The sequence below is a fragment of the Penaeus japonicus genome, unplaced genomic scaffold, assembly GCF_977035675.1.
Source record: "Penaeus japonicus unplaced genomic scaffold, GWHDUDI00000001_assembly GWHDUDI00000029, whole genome shotgun sequence".
Taxonomy (NCBI): domain Eukaryota; kingdom Metazoa; phylum Arthropoda; class Malacostraca; order Decapoda; family Penaeidae; genus Penaeus; species Penaeus japonicus.
In genome coordinates, this window is record NW_028234431.1 from 28,948,056 (window position 1) to 28,955,555 (window position 7,500).

Genomic DNA, 7,500 nt, shown 5'->3' on the forward strand with positions numbered 1-7,500 from the left:
TAAGTTGCTCAGACGAAGAAGCAAATAACAAATAAAACCAAACAGGACTGAAAGCATAGGAAGTCGAGCTGAAAAAGAAAATAATTCAAACGAAAGCTATCATCCAAAGATCGGAAGGAAATCAAAATAGCGCGGAAACCTCAGCCATAAATAACAGTAAGACAGGATATTACGATGAATTAAATGTGAGCAATGATAGAGGCTTGATCGGCAGGCCTGCTTGTCGAGAGGCATGATTAGGTGGTTTCAATCGGATGTACAAAGTTTGCATTTTAAGGTCATGACTATTACTCAAATGCAAACACGACTGGTGTGCCATCTACCGGTTCATGTTTGAATCGCGTTTTGTTTAACTGTGATTTAATTCCGTAGAATACTTATCTCTCCATCTATATTATTACGTGAATTACTTTACTTTCCCTGAGTAATGGATGGAAAAGTGATGTGGCAGATATGAAGAAAAAAGTAAGAGCAAATTTCATTTTATCAGAACAAATAATTACAAGTATTCGATTTCGGAGAACGAAAGGCATATCCCTATGTAATATCTTACCGTCATTCATAAACACACGCTGTCAGCACTTCGACAAGATCTAATCAAGTACATAGAGCAATAGAAACTTAAACAAGAGAAAGGTAGAAAAAGAAAAAGAAGAAAAAAACAAGAAAAAAGAAAACACGCTTGTCATAACATCATCATGTTTTGCTTGCCGCCAAATAACGATCACTCCCCCTCCCCTCCCTTCCCCTCCCCTCTCCCGCTTATGGAATGAACAACGGCCAAATGAACAGTTCGCATGTACGAAGTTGAACACGAACAGGTAATGAAAGAAAAGGCTTCTCACACATGGCGGGGAAAAAAGGTGGGGCTTGTTACCGGTGAAATGTCACACGGAATTCGACACGACGAAGGTAGCGTAACCTAAATTCCAGTCAATTTCGCCCTTTTATAAAATCATCTTTTCCAAATCTGTTGACCAGCTTTCGAATATTAGTTAATGATAGAGAGTTTAAAAAAAGTAGGAATTTTTACCATCGCTTTCCCCTCTTGATGTCAATGATAGGGTAGAAAATATCAATCTATATCCATTAACAGACTGCAAATCATTTATCTCATATCAAAACCTCAACTCACGTACATACCACGTACCAAATAAACAAACATACGAAAGTGAACACAACCCCCCTCATTCCCCACGAAGTCCAGATGGAGACGAGCTGTTATGTTCATAATTAACTTCACGAACACGTAACGGTCTCGGCAAGAAAGGGCGGGAGAGAGAAACCGAAAGTGTAGTAAAACGCGCATTTATGACTTCTAGCCCGCAGGTGCTCTAGTTCGAAAGCCAATGGAGCATAACGCAGTAGTTCGCGAGTTTGTGGTTTAATGAACAATGAGCCAAGTTCGCGGTGGTCGGTTTTATTTGGTTGTTTGTTTGTTACCGGGCGTGTTATTGTTATCTCTTCACTGGTTCTTGTTAAATTAGGATTGAAGAGGTATATTTACTGTAATTTTGATGTCTAGAAAATCTTATACCTGAAATTACGTTGGATCTCAGACTTGAAAAAACAAAAAAATACCCACTGAAATAGTGTATTGAGAATACTCGTTATTAATTTTATTATTTCTTATATCATACCTTTCACAATAGATTTAATGACTGTAAAATAAACAATGAGAATTGTAAGGAAATATGTAGATAACCCAGCAGTGAATTCAACGCCCATCCCAAGCGAGTGCCAACGATGAGTAAGCAAGTGAGACCAGTCATAAGTGCTCTCTATGTGCTCCGGGAGTGAGTAAGACGCAGTCAGTGACGAGCGGTATTTCCAGCAGAGTCACGAGTGAAGAAGGAAAAGACATAGAGAGAGAGAGATATAAAAAGTAAGAAAGAAAGACCGAGATAAGAAAAAAAAAAAAAATAAAAAATGAGGGGGCAAACTTTTCTGGTCAGTTGCGAGCGGAATTTCTTAGACGATATTTCCAGTTTGGTTAGCGGTGATGGTGAAATATTTCACTGCGGATGAAAACAGATTATTCCGCTGGGAGAAAAAAAGTGAAATGATTCAATCTACGGTTCTTCATCTGGACTGCCTGCAGACTATGCATGACGGAAGTTGCAACGAAAACAAAAGACTTGAAGAAAATGCCCCTTCCTGTTGCAGCCACCGGAAATATGTCGAGATATGCGGCATACAAGATGTCTCTTACATGTATATAAATAAAATATTCACTTTCAACTTTTATGGGAAAAGGAAAAAAAAAAAATCAAGATTTTTCTTTCATTTCCCTTTTGTTTCTGTTTTATCATCATCACTCTGCAACTATACATCCAACGGAAATGTAAAAGATATAAAAAACAAAAACGAAGAAATGAAACAAAAAATACACAGAAGCAAAATCAAACCTAATCCCCTTCCTTTTTAAAGTTCAAAGGCCATATGGTCGAAAGCCCCCATCTTATCTAAGGGATTTCCAACCAACAATGGAAGTGCATGAGTTTCACCCTTATCTGCTGCCATAGGAGGATCAACGCTCCCATATAAGGAATAGAGGGTAAAGATAAAACCCTCGTTATACATCTCAATACGCGCTCTAATGACGTGGTCAATACCTTACTTAATGTCTTTTTTCATATATTCTTGGTGCATAGATGATAAGTCAGCACCTCCACATAATGTTAGTGTCCCTTTGGGCATCAAACGCTAAGGTATGTTGGTAAATTGACTCGAAAAACGAAGAGAAAACGGAATATTACTTGAATAAACGATCTAGGCCTATCTGAGGACCTTTTCGATAGTATAAAGAGAAAGAGAGAAAATCAATGTATGACTGAAATTGCAGAGAGAAAGTTGATAGTAAATGATGACCTGACACACGCGGGGAAAGAAATTGTTTGAAATGAGAGAGAGAAAGAAAGAAAGAAAGAGAAAAGAAAAATGGCGGAGGAGAACCGGTCGAATGTCAATATCGGTGCAAATTACACTTGTAAAATTTCGATAAAAATCTTTACATGTGTGGAAATTATCAAAACTAAAACTAAAATGAGAAACTGAAAAATGAAAGTCCGGCAAGCACAAACAAAGCAGTGACAATGCAAAAGAATATTTGATAAATGAGAATTGGATTAAACCGGACTAACGAAAGCAAAGTGATACGATACATGACAAGAATATTTGATAAAAGGCTGAACTAGAAGTCGAATGACAAGCGATTCGGGAAATGAGGAAAGCGGTCAGAATGTTCAAGAAAAAAAGTGTTTTTAGCCATCACTAAAGAAAGTACTAAAACGATCACCTTAAAAAAAGGTGAAGCGGGAGATGATTGAGGAAACAACTTTTACAAAAAGAAAGAAAGAAAGAAAGAAAAAAGAAATGGGTCGGCTTGAACATTGTACTTTAGAAATTCCGGGTGGGCAAGAATAAAAAAAAAAAGTTAACCATCCGGACAAATATACCGAAGACGTTCGTGTGTGCGAAAAATCTTCTTTCGTTTGTCTGAGAACCGATGATGAAAAGCAAGTTTGAAATCTTGTGAAAAAGAAAAAGAAAGAAAAAAAAACAGGCTTTCAGATTGTCCGCTGAAAAACACTCGGAAAATAGAATTCGAAAATTCGTGAAGACTCAACTTCAAACGCGAACAAAAAGTTCTTAAAAATCCCGCCAAAATCGAATGGACTTTCGCGCCAAAATAACAGGAGCACAATCAGCTGACCGCAAAAACACAAGACTCATGCAAACAAAGAAAGCTAAAAAAATGAAAGGAACTCTTATAAAGAGACCACAAAATGAGGAGAGAAAATGAATGATTGAAGAGACGAGAACCTAAAGATATGTGAACGAACGAGGAGTAGAACCGACCAAGCAGGGTGAAAGTGATGTCATACGTGCCATACGCTGTGAGAAGGGAAGTATGACAAACGTGTGAATTTCCGGCCTTCATGTGTGAAAAAAATGTATAGATATACACACATATGAGCGAGTAAACACGTGTATATGTGCATATGTGAGAGCTACGCAAACAAACATATACTTATTGTTTACTGTTTCTCAACCGCTCGTGCTTGATAAATAACATTTCTTTTGTGTTTTTTTTTTATACTTTTATTGTATTTATATTTTTCGTTCTACTTTCGAAAGAAATTTTAAACTGCTGCAAAGTATATAAGGTTTATATCTGTATGAAGTGTTATAAGGGAAAACAAAACATACCACTACGGATGGTGAGAATACACACGTTTTGTTTAAGAAAAGAAAGCGTGAATATTAGCATTATTATGACTAAAAAAAACATAATCCTCCGAAAGATTACGATCTTAAATTACGGATGATGAGATAGGTAATGGAAGGCAATTATGATAGACAACAAGAAATAAAGTATGGAAAGTCGAGCAAACTGTCGCATCCGGTTTCTTCTGAACACGAGGCTGGCTCATCAAGAGAATATAAAAATAAGAAAAAAACGGATGATCGATGTTTCACACTAAACTGAACATCGGCTCTCCGTAAACATCCGGATGAGCGAAAACTAAGCATGCGGATGTCCATAGGTCGGAAAAGAGATCGAACTGTGTCGCAACTTCCCGGATGACGAAATGTGGCACATACGTAAGCTGCGTGTGCCTTATCATCCCAAATAATGAAGGGTGGAAAAAAAAGATAACAATCTACTGTGTATCATCCCGGATAAGGAGTCTTAGAAGATGAGTGGTCAGTAATGTCTCATTTTCAAGTAACCTAAAGACGGCGATAACGAATTTACCTGAAAGAAATGCATCGTCACATCTTGATTTGGCGGCTAAGTGAACAAACTGTGCGGCAGCATCTGGTGGGTCGAGTAATCAAGGTCAAAGGACGAAGAAAAACAAAAGACACACTTTAATGGTGGTCGAACATAATCACAAGAGAACAAAGAAAGAAAAAGGAAGATAAAATGAATGGAATACAACCTATAGGGTTATTCACGGCTATAATAGACTCTTCTAACACGAGTTCGTGAGCCGTGTGTTCTAAGGGAGACATACGAACGGCCGGAATGAGAAATATGAGCTCTTTTTTCGGATAAATATGTTATAACTGTTTTGGGAATGACGTGAATATGTGGAATTTCTATTTCAAAATAAAAAGACAAATAAGAACTAAAGTGAGAAATGAAGATTGGCGCAGGGATGAATACAAGAAATAAAATACTAAAATGAATCTAAAGGCCTTTGTCATTAAAGTATATGGCAAAAGAGTAGCAAATGAGAGCCAACTACTAAACCTAGAAGAAAATCAGACACTAGGCCTATGCTATTAAAGTATAAAAAAGACAAGACTTGAAGGAAGTCAAACAATAGGCCTATATTACCAATAAATAAATAAATAAATAAAAAAAACAAGTCTCAAAAGAGAGCTATCTCCAGAACTTAGAAGAAAGTCAAACACTAGGCCTATATCACCAAAGTAAAAGACGAGGGAGTCCAAAAAGAGGGCCTAAAACCAGAAGAAGAAAAAAAAAACGAAACCGGATCAATCACTGTTTTCTTTTTTATCGATCCTCTCTCTCCGTCTCCCGGTGTTTTCTCATTCGGTGCGAACAAACCAGTTCCGGGAACAACAAGATCGTCCGGCCGGCTTTTTTTTTTTTCGGAGTCTCGGATCGACAGCGGCCGGACGAGTTTCGAACGCTTCGAAAGTAGTTTATTTGCGTTTTCCGATCCCGCTGACTGGGCCGCGCGGGCGAAAGCAAAGAATGAGGGGGGGTGGGGGGGTGGAGGAGAAAGGAAAAGGGGAGGGGGAGAGGAGGAGGAGGAGGGAAAGGAGGAGAAAGAGGAGGGGTAGTAGGACGGACAGAAAGAGAAAGAGGAGGAGTAGGGAATGGAGGAGAAATAGGAGGGGGAGGACGGACAGAGAGAGAAAGAGGAGGAGGAGATAAAGAATGGAAGAGAAAGAGGAGGGGGGAGGAGCAGGGAAGAGAGAAAGAGAAAGACGAAAGAAAGGGTGGTAGGGTAGGGGGGGGGGAGAGAACGAGTGGGTATGAAAGGGGGGAGGGAGGGTAAGAGCCGGGCAGAGAAAGTGCTGGCTTGACCTAGTCTCTCCCAGACTTGCTGAGTGACCAAGCTTCCGCGCTTCGACCCCGCCCTACTCAACCCCCGCCCCCGCCCCCCCTTGCCCCCTGTTCTCTCTCCCCTCACCTACTAAACCCTCTTTTCTCCCCCCCCCCCCCTCCCCCGCTTTCCCCTCTCTTTGCTCGAGCCACATATCTGACTATCATTGAAAAATCTCTGCCTCTATCTTTAAACATCTGTGTTTACTTTACTGAGATTGCGTATGTAAAGTATGATGATGGTGATGATGATAATGATGATGATGATATTGAGAAATAAATCTACTTCTATTTGACCAATCTATGACTTTACATCGAAATATTGTTCTCATTTTCCAATAGTCAAATAAGATGACTGAATGAAAAAATAAGAATCCCTGCAATATTCCATCCATTCTCATTATACTTTGAAAGGTGTTAACAATGTTTCGTGTAAAAAGATTTGTGGCATGAGAAGGGTTAAGGGCAATGGTTAAGGGCAATGCGCAATATGAGGTTAAGTGAGCTAGATGAGGTTAGCAGTTGGCGCAAACAATAGACCGCGTCATTCTAGTGGTTTGTTTGTTATTTCGTCTCTTGGTGTGTTAACGTAGGGGAGTTATTCACCGTAATGGGGTTTTAAAATATGGATTTATGACCGTTTGTTCCATGTTTTTTCATAATTCCGAAAGTTGGGATTTTTATTTTTTGAAAATGTATACTATATCTACATCAACTTTTATATATATAAGGAATCTTCCTTATCGGTCAAAAGGAAGTACCTCTTAACTTTCTTCATGGGAATAGAGCAAGTCATCAACCAGACTGCAAGATATAAAACTCCAAAAAAGAAAGAAAAGAAACCTCTAGATTCCGATCATCGCCAAACCGAAGAAGGTCGAAGGTGAATCTTCAATTTCTTGCGTCTTTCTCCCTTTTTTTTAAGTCTCTCTCTCTCTCTCTCTGGATCGAATTCTACGTGATCGCGTTTCCTCGCCTCAACCCGTGCAACAAAGATGGAATCGAATCTCAATATCAAGAGCATACCCCATGCCATCAGCACTGCCTCTTATAAATACAATCCATCGATTCGGAAATGAAACCTTGGGTGAATGACCTCGTACCCTCTTAAACGCGGCCGTAAAAAAAACATCATCTGTTGTTGATACCTGCGCCGGCCGCGTTCAAGGTCGACGACATAAAACGTTCATCCCAGAGAAGAGTAAACGCGGTTCACAGTGCGAGCTTTCGAAAGAATTGGGATTTTTTTTCTCTCTCTTTTAAAGAAGGGAAGTTTCAGAGCAATTATCGACGCGTCATTTAGAACGAGGAAAAGGAGAGAAAACAGACAGTTTTACAAGAAAGTTATGTCGGGAGAGAAACAGGTTTTTGATCGCATGGAAAAAAATTAGGTTTGGTCTCGCGGCGGCTCG

The 7,500-nt window shown here is 39.3% G+C and overlaps 1 protein-coding gene across 1 annotated transcript in view; it reads right to left on the reverse strand.

Moving 5' to 3' along the window:
• LOC122250215 (uncharacterized) overlaps positions 1-7,500 on the reverse strand; it is a 25,125-nt gene that overhangs the window by 16,668 nt on the left and 957 nt on the right. The gene's annotated exons all lie outside the window — the stretch shown is intronic.